The 18,050-nt window shown below is 44.7% G+C and overlaps 2 long non-coding RNA genes and 1 other non-coding gene across 4 annotated transcripts in view; 2 read left to right on the top strand and 1 right to left on the bottom strand.

Moving 5' to 3' along the window:
- Window positions 1-8,134, top strand: part of LOC116085803 — a 28,219-nt gene extending 20,085 nt beyond the window's left edge. The window contains exons 3-4 of one of the 2 annotated variants that reach the window (XR_004116730.1): window positions 440-557; window positions 7,072-8,134. This is a non-coding gene — a long non-coding RNA (uncharacterized LOC116085803). The remainder of the gene's footprint in view (window positions 1-439; window positions 558-7,071) is intronic. The other variant, XR_004116729.1, reaches the window with a different exon arrangement.
- LOC116086703 lies at window positions 196-338 on the top strand. The gene has a single exon (XR_004117073.1). It is a non-coding gene; the product is annotated as a small nucleolar RNA SNORA48 (small nucleolar RNA).
- Window positions 7,133-16,778, bottom strand: LOC116085804. The gene is made up of 3 exons (XR_004116731.1): window positions 15,991-16,778; window positions 7,368-7,494; window positions 7,133-7,262 (listed from the first exon to the last, which is right to left on the bottom strand). It is a non-coding gene; the product is annotated as an uncharacterized LOC116085804 (long non-coding RNA).
- Between the last annotated feature and the right edge of the window lie 1,272 nt (window positions 16,779-18,050).

Here is an 18,050-nt window from a genome sequence, read left to right as displayed (position 1 = left end):
TAGAACTCTCTATTCTGTCTATGAACTTAATTCTCTATCTGGTTCACTTTCCACCAGCTTGATGAAATCCTGGTGGTGATGATATCTCTCGGTTTTTGTTTATTTGGAAAAAAAAGTTTTTATTTACTCTTCACTTTTTTTTTTTAGGAATCTTTTTTAAAATTCTACTATCTCACTTAAAAATTAATTACCCCCCACTCCTGGCAGTGGGCAAAGAAACACCTTGTTAGTGGAGTTATTCTTGCATTAGTCAGGGGCAGAGCGGATGGCAGTCCATTGTTCATCCTAGCCTGATGCCTGGCTTGGTGGCCAAAGCTGTCTATGCCTAGGATTCATAAAAATCATATCAAATCAAATCCAGGCAGCACAGTGCAGGAAGAGGAAGACAGAGACCTGCAGATGGCTATGCCACCCACAGACCTGCTTTCCCATGTCACAGGAGGGCAATAGACACCTGCTTGTCACCACACCTTGAAGTACAGCATGGATGGAGGATGCTACCCAGGGGCCTGTAATCCAGGCGTCCAGTCTGCAGTGGGAGCGACCGCAATGTTCGGGTATGTGGTGATCAGATGGAAGAGAAGGAGAAGCGGAGCAGCTTGGGCATTATGAAGAGAGATGGAACTGGAGATTTGAGGGCCTGTTGTGAGTAGCCAGCCCTGCCACCTGGGGCCATGGTGAGGTCCCAGCCCAAGCTGCTGCTGAGGACCAAGTCTGAAACCCTGGCTACATAGTGACAGGGGTCAAGTGTTGATGTCAGTGGCTCATATTACCACTAGAGAACATGGGGATGTCCCTTGGGGACCACAAGAATGACAAGAACCTGTTTATAACCGACCCCACTTCTCCAGGCTGGGTCACTTTGTAGAGCTGGCCCCATCTCTCACCAGCAGCAGTACTCTGGAGAGCGTGCCCTGTGCCTCACCCAGTCAGCCGTGCAGCTGTTCCAGGTGGTGGAGGTGGGGGTGAGCTGGCCCTGAGGGTTTGAGTGTGGGAGAGCTGACCCTGCCACTCATCTTCCATGGGGTGACACAGGTGCAACGGTAATGCTACAACCCCTCCCGAGACGTGCCACCTCAGGCAGTCAGGAAAGCTGTCCACAGGGTCATAAGTTCAGCCAAAGCACTTGGGAGAGTGGATCCTTCACCTCTCCTGGGCCCCTGGTAGGAGGAGCCCAGGTGAGCCAGTCCTGAGGGTGAAAATGCAGGAGGGCTGGTCCCATTATTTGGTGAGGTGGCATGGGATTGGGGAGATGCCTACCCCCCCCCCACGCCTGCCCATCTCCTACATGCAGCAGCCAGAAGAGCAGGCCTTGTGGTCATGAGAGCCAGAGACCTGTCCCTGCCCCTTGTCAGCTATAGCACTTGGGAAAGTAGGCCCCGTACTTCCCCTGAGCAGCACAGTAGTGTTGGTCCTGGTGGAGGGAGATGCAGGTGAACCGAGGGCATGAGTGTAAGAGAGCTGACTCCAAAACTCATCAGCCATGAGGTGGCCTGGGTGGGGTAGGGTGGTGGGAAGATGCCCTCTTCCCCCTTACCCATCACTACCTGAGGCAGTTGGGAAGACTGGTCCTGGGGTCATGAGATCAGATGAGCTGTCCCTGTCCCTCACTTAGAAGAGGGAGGAGCCTGCACCTCACCTGAGCAATACAGCTGAGCTAGTCCTGACAGCAAAGGCACAGGTAAGCCAGCCCCAAGCGTGTCTACAGGAGAGCTGGCCCAGTCCCTCACAGGCTGCAGCACTTGGGACAGTGAGCCCTGCACCTTGACTGGGCAGCACAGTGGAACTGACTCTGGAGTCATGGGTATGGGTGAGCTGGCCTAAGAGCATGAAAGCAGTAGAGCTGACCCATCCACTTGCCTATGGTTGCATTGGGTGGCTTAGCTGGAGCAGTGCTGGAGAGCTCACCTTGGTGGTGTAGATAAGGGAGAGTCACCTCAGCTACCACGCAGCCCAGATCCAAGGCTTTGAATTGCCCCATCCCAACATTTACTCATTTGGAGATTGGTTCCAATGTTTTGATTCAATTGGGAATCTGCATGTTCAAATACTAAAAGTCCTTGTCCCCAATTGGTTTTTGATCCATCAATAAAGATGCCAATGGCCAATGATTGGGCATGGGGGTGAAACCCTTAGAGTTGCACAAGCTAGGACACAGGAGAGAGGAGACAGAGAATCACCATGACTTGGAGGAGAAAGATGGGACACAGGAGAGAAAGCCAATCAGCCATGGGAGAATTTGTGTGTGTGGCCAATGGCCTCGTCCCCAATTGGGCCTGGGGTAGCAGGGGAAGGTTTAGGAGTGCCTAGCCTTTGAGGTAGCCAAGGCATTTCAAAATAAGCTTGTGTGTGTGTGTGTGTGTGTGTGTGTGTGTTTTCCATTCAAGAATCCAAAGAGTTCACCAGTTCGCACAAAGCAGTGTAGCACAAATTCACTACTACATTACCCCATCTATGAACTGCTGGAATACATGAAGGGGTGGATCCTACAGATCCAAAGCTTCAGGATCTCCATGACACAGGGCCACAAAAGGGTAACCAGGAGGAGTCCTGATAAGGATCCAATATTGATGGTGTCACAGAAGCTGAAGATTTTAAACCAGACCAATGACTCATTGCAGTGAACATCTGTAAGTGAAGATGTGTGGACAGAGGGATGCACTGTGGGATACACTGTGATAGACTACAGCTTCCATGATGAAATGTTTTCTATGCTTTGTTTTTGTTGTTGTTTTTGTTTATGGGGAGGGATAGGCTTCAAGGACAAAGGGCAGATATGAGGGGATGAAGAGATGAGTGGGACTGAGGTGTATAATGTGAAACTCAGAAAGAATCAATAAAAAGTTTTAAAAAAAATTAGTTGAGGTGCAAGAGAGATGGCTCAGTAGTTAGAATACTGGTTGTTCTTCAGTGGACCTGGGTTCAATCCCCAGTACCCACATGATAGCTCACAACTGTCTGTAACTCCAATTCCAGGGGAAAATCAGGTACTCTTCCAGCCTCCTCGGGTACCAGATATACACATAAGCCCTCAATCAAAGCATTCAAATACATGCAATAATAAAATATATTTTTAAAATATTAGTCAGTGGCTGCTGCACAAGCATAAAGACCTGTGCCCTCAAACCCATATAAAAGATGGAGTGGAGCTTGCCTCTGCAATTCCACTGTACCATATTGCCAGATGGGAGGCAGACACGAGAGAATATACACACACAGACGCAGACACACACACACACACACACATACACACACACACACAGAGAGATACACACACACATATAATTAAGTTAACCTTGAACTTATTCTTGGGCATTTTCCTTTTGGACATTTATCTCAGAGAATTGAAAACAAAAACTGCACATGAGTGTCCAACGTAGCTTTATTCAGTTTAGTAAGAAAACTAGAAGCAACTCGAGAAGGTGACAGATTAGAGAAACTCTGATTCTCCACACAATGGCTGACTACTCCAGAGCCAGCACCAGGGAAGGGTCACAGAGGCTCTGTGGAGAATGACAGAGGCAATGCCCAGAGGTCACACACTGTGTGGTTCCACTTACCTAACATCCTCAGATGACAGTTGTGGAGAGAAAACCAGTGGCTCTCAGGTGACAGGGACATGTGAGGAAGGTGTGACTCTAACCCTGGAGTTTATTTTCTGTGATACAGCCTTTCCATATGCTGATTTTTATAATGGTTATATGATCTATATGTGGAGCCAAGGTGTGTTAGTGCATGTAGATACTATTGAAAACTGAATAAGGTCTATATTTTACGTAACAGTGTTTTCCCAATCTTAGTTTCCTGGTTTTGATATTTTATTGTGGTCATAATAGGTGTCACCTATGGGAGGAGATGGGTTTCAGGGACTCTACATTATTTTTGCAGCTTCTTGTGAGGCTATTTTTTTTAATTTAAAATTATAATTATTATTGATTCTTTGTGGTGCTAAGGATTGGACCTAGGACCTTGTATACATTAGGCAAGCAATCTACCCCTGGCCTACACTCCAGCCACTTAAAATAAAAATAATTTTAAGTTAGTAAGCAAGCATAAGGGGAATAAAAAACTCTACTGAAGACTTGAGGTTGGTTAACTTGAGGTTCTTTTAAAAATCATTTTTCTAATCGTGTGTGTGTGTGTGTGTGTGTGTGTGTGTGTGTGTGTGTGTGTGTAACAATTTGGTTCCTTCCTTTCATTAAGTGGATCCTGGGGATGAACTCAGGTTGTCAGGCTTGGCAACAGGACCCACTGGGCCATCTGACCTAATCTACAGCTTTTTTGTTTGGTTTTTTATTGTTTGTTTTTTTGAGGCAGGGTCTCACTATAAAGCTCTAACTGGCCTCAGACTCACTATGTAGATCAGAGTAGCCTCCAACTCAGAGAGATCTATCTGCTTGCCTCCTAAGTGCTGGGATCTAATGTCAGTGTCACTATGCCAACTTAATTTACAGCTTTTTATTTGTTTGTTTTAGGTTTTTCTGAGACAGGGTTTCTCTGTGTAGCCCTGGCTATCCTGGAACTCACTCTGACCAGGCTGGCCTCGAACTCAAGAGATCAAACCTGCCTCTGCTTCTGGAGTGCTGGGACTAAAGGCGGGCACCACCACTGCCTGGCTAATTTACAGGTTTTTAGCCCAGGCTGGCCTCGAACTCATGATCCTCCTGCCTCTGCCTCCTTCAGCAAATCCTACCGGCGTGCGCCACCACAACTGGCAATTTACAGGTTTTTAAGTGACACCTTTTCCCTAAATCCTTTAAATAGCTGGTATGAGAGACGAAGAACCAATGAACTCATTACTCCCAATATTAAATATAAGCAGGAACCAAAAATATTGCACACGTTTATGGATATATGGCACTCCATCGGTCTTATATTTTCAAGGCCTAAACCTTGAAATGGGAATATGAATATGAATATAAATGTGAATATGGGAGCAGACTCCTATCTTTATAATTCCAGCACCTACCATAAGGCCTGGCTCACTGCAGGAACGTAGGAGACTTTGGGTAGTGTAGTGACTGGTATTGTGTGTCAACTTGACACATGCTGGAGTTATCACAGAGAAAGGAGGCTCCCTTGAGGAAATGCCTCCATGAGATCCAGCTGTAAGGCATTTTCTCAATTAGTGATCAAGGGTGGAGGGCCCCTTGTAGGTGGTGCCCTCCCTGGGCGGGTAGTCCTGGGTTCTGTAAGAGAGCAAGCTGAGCAAGCCAGGGGAAGCAAGTCAGTAAGGAACATCCTTCCATGGCCTCTGCATCAGGTCCTGCTTCCTGACTTGCTTGAGTTCCAGTCCTGACTTCCTTTGGTGATGAACAGCAATGTGGAAGTATAAGCTGAATAAACCCTTTCCTCCCCAACTTGCTTCTTGGCCATGATGTTTTGTGCAGGAATAGAAACCCTAACTAAGACGGGTAGGAATGAACAGAGGGAGCATGAAGAAGGGTAAAGAAAAGGAGAGGCTCTCTGCCAGCCTTGAACAGTGTGCTCTTCCTTGTATCAGTTCTGAAGACCATGCTTAGCCTCTGACAGATCAGTGTACAGGACGATGCAGAGGTTGTGAGCAGGAATGGAAATCATCCCTGTGACTAGACTTCCATTTCAGCCAGGGACAAAGTGCCTGGCTGAGCGTGCTTCCAGGTAAACTGGAGTCAGGCTGGGAATGGGTTCTGCAAAACTCGATGAAGTAGCCTGTGGACGAGGGATGACTTTAGAGTTCAATGTTTAGGGTCCTGCAGGCCACACTGGACAAAGAAGAACTGTCTTGGGTCACACATTAAACATAAACACTAATTAGGCCTGTGAACAGAAATAAGACCTATGTACCATTTTTGTAATGTCTGCCATCACGAATAACTATTATCCTAAAGATGGGGTGCCCTATTTAGAGAAATCTTTTGAAACCTTAAAGCAGGCTCTAAGTTGTGATCACTAATAAAGAAAATGGATATGCATAGTGATAAAACTTAATTGTTAAAAATATTTTTTAAAATATATTTTATTTGTTTTTTAAATATAAACTAAATGGACACTCAGGAGGCAGGGGCAGGCAGGTCTCTGTGAGTTCAAAGCCAGCCTGGTCCTTAGAGAGAGTTCCAGGACAGCCAGGGCTTCACAGAGAAACCCTGTCTCAGAAAATATAAATAAATAAATAAATAAATAAATAAATAAATAAATAAATGTAAAAGAAAAGAGGGCCCCATAAAACTAGTGATGTATTTTCCACAGTTTCTGAGAAATGAGTGTAGGGCTCTCCCATAGATGGGTGTAGCTGCAGCTCTCAGTGAGTTCTGAAGGTGTTCTCAGCAGGTGTTTTATCCTTAGTGTGTCTCATTCATGAAAAGAGTTGTTCCCAAATGCAGGTGCTGCCGAAAGGCAAGGGCGTGAATGAAGCATGGTTGAGAAGGGAGGGACATTTGTTTTGAGGTAGACAGAATTTGGATAAGTGTTGTAAAGAGCCATGATTTCGCCTATTGGTAAGTTGAATGTCAGCTTTAGGCAGTCTATGTGAATATTGACAGGTAAAGTATTTATGTCAATTGAAAATGGAGCAAAAAATATATCAAAGTAGCAATTATTTTCCAGAAATCTTATTTTTTATTTTATTTTATTTTTTAGATTTATTTAGTTTATTCTATATGTATGGGTGCTTTGTGTGCACATATGTCTATGTACCATACGCATGCCTGGTGACTTGAGGGTAGAAAGAGGGTGTCAGGTTCCCTAGAACTAGAGTTACAGATGGTTGTGAGCCCCCATGTGGGTGCTAGGAAATGAACTGAGGTCCTCTGTGAAAGCAACAAGTGCTCTTAACTGCTAAATCACCTCTCTAGCTCCATGTTTCCCAGAAATCTTCAAATCTGTTTTCAAATTCTTAAATGAAATCAGAAAGCATGGTTAAATACTTTTCAAAGTTCACAGGATTGTATTCCACCAACATATTGAATTGTGTAAACTCCTTTGCCTTCATTTAGGATTGCCAAATTTCAGTTTCACTTGAAAATGCTTGCTATGGTTTACATTTTAATATTATATTGGTGTGGTTATATTAATCTTAATTTATATTGGTAGGTTGGTTTCCACTTGAAGATACATGTTCAAGACCCTCAAGTTAGCAGAACCCCCTGAAAGATGCGAAATCTCCAGGGCTGTGGATGTGTTGAACATAAGCGGCTGTTTCCCTTCCTGACAGCTCTCATCCATCATCTTAACCTTTCACATCACTTCCTGAAGCCATTTCATCCTCCGTCGAAAATGCCAACCTAAAAATAAGTAATCATGCTGAAAAAGATCCAGATGGAAACAGAAAAGCACGTGCACACTCATTCACTCTGAAGACCCTTGTCTATATTTGTCATCCGACCTACCTTGTTTCTCTTCTCTTCTGCCTCAACAGAGATGGGTTCAGGGGACGGCCAGAATTGTTCTGACCCACGGAAACAAAATTCATTTTTCAAGGCTTCTGGTTCCAGGTGGTAATCATTTCTTATGGACCTTTAGAAGTTCGAGAATATATTGAAAATGGATGTGAGTAATTTACATGTCTGATTTAATTTGAGCTGAGATTTCAGCTAATTATGTGTATTCTTAAGAAGCAAACTTTTTGTTTCAAGCTAGTAAGCGAAGGCTGCATTGAGTTCATAACTTGGCAAATTCCCTAATTCTTTGGCTCTAAGAACGTAGAAGACTTTCTAAGACAGGGCTGCAGCTTCTTAGACACAGAAAACCAGGTCATAAAAATTATGAGCACAATATGAACGCTGTAAATTATAAGCAGAGTGAGAAATGCAAATTCCAGACTATCCCAGATCTGTAATAAATTGATATTTTTAAAATTCTCTTTTTAGAAGAGAGAACAACACGCACGTATACACACGCACATTTCTATTAGTGGGGACTTTGTGCTTGTTGCCACGGAATCTTTGATGTCAGTACACATTCCTCTCAGACACCCACGTCTTTCTTATCTATAGTCCTGTCTAAGGGCAACTGGCGTCCAGAATGAGAAATGTGAGACACCACAAGATGTTGAATCACTAAAGGAAAAAAATAACTTACATTTTATACTAAGGAAGGCCATTTTTCTGTGTCATATTAGAACATTTATCAGAATAAAGAATTGAGATAAAAGGCATTTACTGAATAAATTATGTTTTAAGTCATGGAGGACCCTTTCTCTAAGCAGACCATTATAAAAAAATATCCCAAGCCATCCCCCAATCGTGGCGGCTCACACCTTTGATCTCAGTACTTGATTGGGAGGCAGAAACCAGTGTTATCTCTGAGTTCTAAGCCAGTCTAGCCAACATATTGAATTTAAGAACAGCGGGGGCTACATAGAGAGACCCTGTCTCAACAACAACAAAACAAAAATATTGTTCAAGCTCAAGACTTAAACCTTGATAGGCTTAATTTCACATGAATTAATTAATAGTCATGATATTTGGCTTCTCTTTTGCTCCGTAAATTTCAAAGCACAGATGCTGCAAGGGTAATTAAACTGTTGTCTTTGAAGATGTTGAGCTGTAAACTAAGAGAACACACCTTTAAGTGGTTCGAAGGAGAAAAGAACACAGCCTTTTAGTCCTCTCTGTTCGAAGTCCGGCACCTAGGTCTTGTTCAAACCGAACTTCCAAAGATGGATGGGCCTCTCTGCATTCTGGCTCTGAATTGTAAAGTGGTGACACGAGGCTAGAGGGGAGCTGTTCGTTCCCTGCCAGGCACTTTTCTTTTCCTTTTTTCCGTTGCCTCAAGTTTATTTTACTTTGGTAACACTACAATTTACACACCTCCCCGTTGTTGGTTGAATGTGATTTCTGTCCCAGCAGTCCATATATTAGAAGCCTGGTCCTCAGAGTGGTGATCCTGGGCAGAGACAGGAGAACCCTTGAGAAGTGGGCCTGGCGGAGGGAGGCGCCCGTGCCTCTGTGGGTGTGCTGTACAAAGGGATTGAGGCTTTTCTCTGCAGAATTCCGGGGTTGAGAGGGTGGGGGTTGGGGGGGAAAGGTGGTGTCCTTTAAGGAGCCTAGCTCCTCCTCTTTCTCTCCGACTTCCTGTTGTCTTTGTGGTGTTTTCTCTCCCTAACGTTCTTACTACAGAGTGATAGCACCTATCAGTAAGGCCCTCATCAGAGGCTGTTAGGGCCCATATACTGCGAACCTTCAAAACTGTGAACTAAAACCTCTTTTCGTCCTAAGTTACTTGCCTTGGATATTATGTTATAATGATAAAAAGCTTATTATTTCATGCCTCTGTGCGATCACAAACTTTCTGAGTTTGAGGATGGGTTCTGTTTTATGTTCCTTGAAGCAACACAGGTGAGAATACATTCATTGTATTGTGTAAAATACTTTCGCACCTCTCTTGAGTTTGCTTTCTGTGGCTGCGATAAACACTGACAGGAGGGTAACTTGGGGAGAAAAGGTTTACTTCCTCTTAGAGCTTCCAGTGCATCTTAATGGAGGGGACAGCAACTCAAAGCAGGAACTGAAGCAGAGGCCACGGAGGAATGCTGCTAACTGCCTTGTTCCCTCTGGCTTGCTCATCTACCTTTCCATTATGGTCCCGGCCCATCTACTTAGGCATGGCAGTGGGCTTGGCCCTCTGTGGTGGTTTAAGTAGGAATGGCACCCATAGATTCAAGTGTTTGGATGCTTGGCCAATGGGAGCAGCACTCTACTAGGAGGTGTGGCTTTATTGGAGGAGGCGTGGCCTTGTTGAAGGAACTGTGTCCCTGAGTAGGTGGGCTTTGAGGTCTCCTAGTGCTCAGGCTCCACCCAGTGTGGAATGTAGTCTCCACCTTGCTCCCTTCAGATCAAGATGAAGAACTCTCGGCTCCTCCAGCACCATGTATAACTGCATGCTGCCATGCTTCCTGCCATGATGATAATGGACTAAACCTCTGAAACTGTAAGCCAGCCCCAATTAGATGTTTGCCTTTGTAAGAATTACCTTGGTGATGGTGTCTCTCTACACAGTAATAAAACCCTAACTAAGACACCCTCCTACATCAATTAGCAATCAAGAAAATACCTAGCAGACATGTCACAGGCCAGTCTGATGGAGGCAATTCCTCAACTGAGAGTTTCTCTTTACAGGTGTGTCTAGGCTTGTCAAGTTGACAACCAACACACCTTGTTTTTTTTTTTTTTTTTTAATTCTTTATAGTCATATCTATTGGTATCTAACATATTACATATGACCAATATTTGGCTGACTGACTGAAGTGAGCAAATGACTATATGAAAATCCAATGATTTTTCTCATTCTTCATGGTAACTAGTAGCGAGAGGCTCAGAAAGCATCGCCTCTTAAAGGACACTTGGTGGAACGAAACCTGGCAGGTTCCTCAGCTCTCTGCCCATCAAACACAAATACTACCAATTCTTCCACTTCTCATTACAATGTTTACATATGCCCTGTGGAACCCTGATAAGATGCTCTGGAAAAGGGGCTGGAGAGATGGCTCAGTGGTTAGGAGCGCTGACTGTTCTTCCAGAGGTCCTGAGTTCAATTCCCAGCAACCACATTGTGACTCACAACCATCTGTAACTGGATCTGATGACCTCCTCTGGTGTGTCTGAAGGCAGCTACAATGTACTTATATACATAAAATAAATACATAATTTTTAAAAAGAGCTCTGGAAAGCTTCTTTAGGGAACTACAAATTTTGACCCTGTACTAAAAAGGTGTTTCAGGACTGGTTTGCGCAGGGTGCTGCAACTACCCTACCATTTGGATATAAAAATAACCAAACTGTGACATGGTACAGCACCCACCCCCACCCCTACCCAGGAAGCAAGAGGCCACTAAAAAGAGCTACTTGAACATCTAAACCAAAGAACTAAAACCGGGCATTGTGCTTTGTGAATTATGCCAAATAAAACGAAGCAAGGCATACTACTTTCAAAAGGGAAGTTCTGCAAGCTTTTTAAAAATTGCATTAGCAGCTGTGATCTCTGGTGGAGTAGGGATGGAACTTTTAGGAGACAAGCAGACCTTTGCTTTTCCATGTATGTGGAAACATTTTAAATAAGCCCCTTTCTTATGAAATACATTTCATTTCTTTGGTCACTTTCTGTGGCAGGAGGCCCAGGCCACTTGCTTGTCCCCGGTCCTTCATTCTTAGGCAGTCCCAGGTGAAGTTGGGCTTCTCCAGTTCTGTGCCATGGTGCAATACTTTGCTTAGATCATTTACCAACTGTTGGATCTCCCTGCCACCACCCCCAGAGTCTCACTATTTCATTATAAAGACCAGAAGAACAGGCCCTTGTTCCCAGGCAGGAAAACACAGAAGCTTCGTTTGTTTATTATTTTTTAACCATTATGCATTTGTGTGCTTCGTAGCTTCTTCAGTGATTGTTCAGTTCTGAATGTATTAGCATGTGATCTAGGTCAGCTGCTCATCCCCTGGGATGTGATAATCCATAAAATCCCCTTAAAGTTCAAGCTTCAAACTCAAATCCACCAGCAAATAATCTCCTTTCTTCAAATATTCTGTCTACCATGGGGGGAAAAAGTCTTCAGCTATTGATCTCTCTCTCTCTCTCTCTCTCTCTCTCTCTCTCTCTCTCTCTCTCTCTCTCTGTGTGTGTGTGTGTGTGTGTGTATGTGTGTGTGTATTTTAAAGGTTTTTTTTTATGTATATGAGTACACTGTCACTATCTTCAGACACACCAGAGGAGGGCTTCTGATCCCATTATAGATGGTTGTGAGTCACCATGTGGTTACTGGGAATTGAACTCAGGACCTTTGGAAGAACAATCAATGCTCTTAACCGCTGAGCCATCTCTCCAGCAAGGGAAACCATGCTTGTTGTGGTACCATCCGAAGGCAGTCAGCACACGGGCTGTTGGGTTGGGGCAGAGAGTTTTTAAACAGCACTGAAGCAGGTTCAAGCAGTCCAGTGTTTTTACACTATTGCCAACTTTTTCAATTACCACAAGAAAATACGATTTATTATTATTATTATTATGCTTCCAGTTTGTTACCAGGGTATATAGCTTAGTGGATCAGTTGTCTCTGGGGGAAATGGCATTTTAAAGAAAAAGAAGACTCGATTCTGCCACTTCAAATGCTGTAATAAGAGCACACTGACAGATTCCATTTGCCCTATTTCTGCTTCTCTCCAATCTCCTCCTGCCCAACAGGTCTTAAGCTCGCACACTGGGATCCTTTGGTTCCTTTTTGCTACAGATGTCGCTTCTAGCAGTTGAGAGTAGGAAGGGAAAAGATTGGAAGCTAATACAACAAAATCTTGATTGTAGTCATGTCTTACAGTGTTTCTATAGCTGCAACAAAACACCGTGAGCAAAGAGCAAGTTGGGGAGGGACATTATTCAGCTTACTGTTCTACATTACTGTTCATCACCAGAAAGGAAGTCAGGACAGAAACTCAAGCAGGACAGGAACCTAGAGGCAGGAGCTGATGGAGAGGCCATGAAGGGATGCTGTTTACTGGCTTGCTTTCCATGGCTTACTCAGACTGGTTCTTATAGAACCCAGGAATAGCAGCCCAGGGATGGCACCACCCACAACGGGCAGGACCCACCCTCATTGATCATTAACAGAGAAAATGACTAGATCATATGGAGGCATTTCCTCAAGCGAGGCTCCTTCCTCTCTGACGACTCTAGTTTGTGTCAAGTTGACACAAAATCAGCCAGTACAGCTCAACTAGATGATGTAGATATTGCCTGTATTGGGTTCCATAGTCCAACAGATTTAAAAAGTTTAATACGTTTTAGCCAGGCAGTGGTGGCGCACACCTTTAATACCAGCACTTGGGAGCTAGTGGCAGGTGGATCTCTGAGTTTGAGGCCAGCCTGGTCTACAGAGTGAGTTTCAGTATAGTCAAGGTTATACAGAGAAACTCTGTCTTGAACAACAACAAAAATACATTTAGTGTATTAAATATATTTTATTTAATACATCTAATGTGCCCTGTGGTAGTGGCACGTGCCTTTAATCCCAGCACTTGGGAAGCAGAGGCAGGTGGATTTCTGAGTTTGAGGCCAGCCTGGTCTACAGAGTGAGTTCCAAGACAGCCAAGGCCACACAGAGAAACCCTGTCTCAAAAAAAAAAAAAAAAAAAAAAAAAAAAGATAATAAAATACATTTAGTGTATTAAATTAAAACACTTAATATGTTTTAAATTTTATTTCAAGTGAGGGGGGAATGGGGGATTATATATGCTACAGTGCACAGGTGGAGGTCAGAGGACAACTCATAGGAATAGGCCTCTCTCTTGCACATTGTAGGTCCTAGGGATCAAAATTGTGTCGTCAGACTTGGCCGCAGGGCTTAATTCATTGAACCATCTTGCTGACCCCCAAAGATATTTTTAAAGTTCCACATACTGTTTAAAATGTGGCCCCAGGGTTTAAGAAGTTTTGAGTCTGGTATAATTTATAAGCAACTATATTACACTCGAGCCTTGCACACAGCATTATTCTGGGAGACATTTTCCCCACCCCACCCCCGCTTTAATATCACATGGTGTTGTCTGCCATTGGGTCTTCATCACTGAGGCTTCTGTCATGTTAGGCAAGTGCTCGACCACTGAGTTCAGTCTCATGCTTTCTGACACAGATTCTAGAAGGCTCTTGCTAACAGTTAAGGGAAGAGTTTCAGAGTATCTTACCCTTCTTCCCCACTTGGTACCTCTTTGTGGAGGATATAAAAAGGCTTCTTCAAGAACATAAAGTTCGAAGATGAGTGTTTACCCATAGTTTTAGGTAAAGGTAGGGCTGTACTCCAGTAAGAGCCCTAACTTGTGTAAGCAGACTCTGGACCACGGCCAGGGAGGGGAGGGCCTTTTCCGTACGTCTGGGGGTGTCCTGTGTCAGCATGACTAGGGCTATCTTAAGTCAGTTTGCAGAGCTGGCTGTTTACAAAGTGGCAAGTCCCATGTGTCAAGTTTCTCGTATGGGATGTGGTACTATTAGGAGGTGTGGCCTTGTTAGAGGAAGTTGTTGATAAGGATCTAAAGAAGCAGGAGGAGTCACAGCCTTCCAAAGATGGTGTGGAAGAGCACTGGAGAAGGGCCTGGAGAGAGAGGGTGGATTGTAATTGCAGTGGCCGGGAGAGAGGAGGGACAGCTGACAGTTCTTTAGAAAACCGATAAACCTAGAAGCAGAAAAGCTTTTTTAGGAGATAAAAGCTAGGTGACGAAGGTAGTGATAGTGGTTTGAATGGGTTTCGCCCCTATAGACTCATGTGCTTAAATATGCTTAGTCCATGGGATGTGTCACTCTTAGGAGGTGTGGCCTTGTTGGAGGCAGTGTGTCACTGTGGGGATGGGCTTTGAGACCCTCCTACCTGCCTGGAAGTCAGTCTTTGCTTTGGGAACAAGATGTAGAACTCTCAGCTCCTCCAGCACCATATCTGCCTGGATGCTGCCATGCTTCCCGCCATGATGACAATGGACTAGACCTCTGAACCTGTAAGCCAGCCCCAATTAAATATTGTCCTTTATAAGAGTTGCCGTGGTCATGGTGTCTCTTCACAGCAAACGGAAACCCTAACTAAGACAGTAGTGCTGGGTTTATGACACAGAAAGTGGGTCAAAATAGCATAAATTCAGAGACTGGGAGAACAGGATAGAGAACTTTGCAATATATTGAGTTTGGGGACTCTGTTGCGTCTTGGAGTTACACATGTGTTCACAGGCCTGTATATCTGCAGGGAGTCTAGGTAAGTATGCTGTCTGGACCAGACATTGATATATTAATATGTGTCACAATGTACCACATTGACTGAGAGCATGCTGATGCTGAACTCATCCCAGAAAGAAAGATGGGGGAGAGAAAAGTGTCTGGAGCTCTGATGCCACTCAGAATCTAAAGACCACGGAGAGAAGTGAGGCTGAGAAAGAGACTGGAGTGGAGGTATCAGTGAGTATCCCATCTGCTAATAAGGAGAGGACACAAGCCAGGCAGGGTTATTGGGTAAAATGTAGCAAACATGAGGTCAGATAGAAATGGGTACCTTTTTCATGTAGGGATGTACCCTTCTGCTTGTTTTGAGACAGGGTCTTGCCGCATAGCCCAGGCTGGCCTTAAACTCTGCCTCAGTCTCTTGAGTGCTAGGACTGTGGGCCTGTGCCACTAGGCTAAACTGCATTCTATTTACTAAATATGGTAACCTAGTACGTGAAGACTCAAACACGTGAATAGATGTGTTAGAGAAAGCATAGGACTCCAGGGGGCAGAAGGAAAGGACAGAGAGACAGATAGTTCTGGGGGAGGGGGTCTTCTTCCTAGAACCCAGGCTGCGGTGGGGGGCGGGTACCAGGAAAGGGGTGTGGCTAAAACAGGGAGCGCTTTCCTAGGCAGAATAGAAACTTGATGCCAGTCATCTGCCTCCTGCCAACTGCGAACCTCCTGGGGTACATTCCTTACCTCACTTGCAATCTAACCTTCCCAAGCACTAGGAACCCCCCATGCCTCAGGAACTCCCCATGCCTTAGGAACTCAATACATTTCTGCTGACTTAAATCCTTAGAATGGGTTTTTTTTCCCAAGCCATTCATTCAGAATGAATGTCACTTAAGGAGGCACAATATTTTTGCTTCTATTTGAAAATTACAATCTAGTCAGGTTTAATCCCAATCTTACCTTTAAAATAAAATGGGGAAAGAAAAGAAAAATTATGATCTGACATATTTTAGCAAATACAGTTCACACTAATCAGAATGACCCGGGAAATGGCTTCAACTCTCTACTTTAAAAAAATAGTTATGGTTTTTTTTTTTTCAAAACAGGGTTTCTGTGTATAACCCAGATGTCCTGGAACTCACTCTATAGACCAGAGATCCCAGAAATCCATCTGCCTCTGTCTCCCGAGTGCTGGGAATAAAGGTATGCACCACTGTCGCCAATCTAACTCTCTACTTTTATTTACTAGTAAAGGTACTGTATTAAGGTTCTCTAGAGGAACAGGACTTATAGAATGAATCTGTACATATGGGATTTATTAGAATGACTTACAGGCTGTGGTCCAGCTAGTCTAACAATGGCTGTCATTGGGAGGTCCAAGAATCCAGCTTGTTCAGCCCACAGCGTGGAGGTCTCCGCTGTTCTTCAGCATCCACCAGAATCTCGAAGACGTAGGCTCTAATGTCAGTGAAGGAATGGTCCTCCAGCAAGAGTGAGAGCAAGCAGGTGAGGAGCAAGCTTCCTTCTTCATTTCCTTTATATGTGTTGTCAGTAGAAGGTAGGGCCCAGGTTAAAGGTCAATCTACTCACCTCAAAAGATCCAGATTAAAAATATGTCTTCTCACTTCGAAAGATTTAATAAAGAAAAGAAACACCCCATAAGAGTATGCAGATGTTTGGGTTTTAATTAATTCCAGATATAGTTGAGCCAACGACCAAGAATAGCTATCCCAAGTACATCCAGTCTTTGACTGTACAATACAATGCCAGGTCTTTCACCTGGCTAATATAAAGCAGCAGCAACAAGGAATCAACTCATTGTCTCGAGCTTTGTCAAGACTATGCCACTTTCCAGGTGAGTTAAACAGATCCTGAGAAGCTGAAGGAAAATCCAAATAAAAGCCACTAGGCAGCAAAGCTGCCCTGTCTGGTGCTTGAGGGGGTCGTGAGACCTGTGAGAAACTTCAGCATCCTTCAGCTGATCTGACACCAGCCGCTCCACTTGGCTCATAAACTGTCTCTCCTTCTTTACACAGCTAAGTGAAATCCACTCACTCCATCAGAGGAATAAACCAACCACAAAACAAACCTATTAAAAGGCCACTCAAGTCTGCCTTAAGCGAGCCAAAGCAGGGAAGCCTACATGCAAGTGCTTTCAAAGAGAGATGTTTTGCATTGTCACTCTGAAAACCTCGTGTTTGAGTCTACACTGGAGATCCCTGTGGGGGGAGAGCCTGGAACAGCTGGAGGAGGGGTGGGGTACCGGGGAGTAGAGTTGGAGACTCTCTCTGGGCTGTTGCGAGATACCCAGCACAGTCTTGAAGTGAGAAGGAGCTCTTGTTGGACACAGAAAGAGAGAAATAGCTAAATGGAAGAACTTGGATGCTGAGGTTAGGTTAGACCTGTGTTCAAATCCCAGAATCAGTCCAGTGCGGTTCTGCTGTTGGGGTTTTAAGGCAGTGGTGGAAAGCAAAGCTTTATTGTTGAACGTGCTTGCGTTTGGTGCTCCGTGCTCCAGGTAGGATGAGGAACATAGTCTCCTTACAGCCATGATATGACAATGGCTTCAAGAAGGGAGAAGTGATAATAGCATTCCAGGAAGGAGGAGAACTAGGAAGGTTCTGATCACGCTGTGGAGAGTAAGAGAAGAAGCCCTTTCACCACAGCAGCAGTACGCTACCGGACTCGGAGGGGGCGGATGGCATGAGAGTTGGAAGGAAGAGCAAGCGGCAGACATGGCAGCCTGGCTCACTGGCAGGCTTGAACTTCAGAGGGAAGACTAAGAGTCAGTTTAGCTGTTGGGGTTGGGGTTGGGGATGCTCAGAGGTGCTGTTGTATGTCCTCCTGCGTGAGGAATCCCAGGAGGAGGCTGCCCTGTTGATGTGCGGTGGGCCCATCTGACATCTCCTTTGCTGTATACTTGCCTGTGGACGGGCCTGAGGCAGGACGACTCTTCCCTTGCTGCTGCCTCTCTGACTCAGAAGCCCTTGAGAGACCTATTGGGGGAACACAGAAGGCCACTGAGCGCTCAGTGAGTGTGGGTTCTATGGAAAAGAGAGTGATGCACAGTAATTGGGGAGAAAACTGTCCCCAAATATCCCAAGGGGCAGGCCGGGTCCTGCCACCTGTGCTGTAGATGACTCAATCAGTTTTTGTTTGTTTCTGCTCCTCAAGAGGACTTGGGGTGCTAGAGGCTAAAATGACGAATTATAGAAAATAAAGGACCCACTGACACCCCTGTCTCAGGTGCGGTGCAGAGATCCTAGCCCACCTTGAGATGAGCTTTGTAAATGTAGATTCTCTGGGCCTCCATTTCTTCATTTACTAATGAAGGGCTATAGCACTGCAGGAGAGTCATTGTGAGGAAATGACACATGCTAAGGCACTGGAGA

This window comes from Mastomys coucha, unplaced genomic scaffold (genome assembly GCF_008632895.1).
Source record: "Mastomys coucha isolate ucsf_1 unplaced genomic scaffold, UCSF_Mcou_1 pScaffold12, whole genome shotgun sequence".
NCBI classification, from domain to species: Eukaryota; Metazoa; Chordata; class Mammalia; order Rodentia; family Muridae; genus Mastomys; species Mastomys coucha.
The sequence above is the reverse complement of the archived record's forward strand: the minus strand, read 5'-3'. Positions and strand labels throughout refer to the sequence as shown.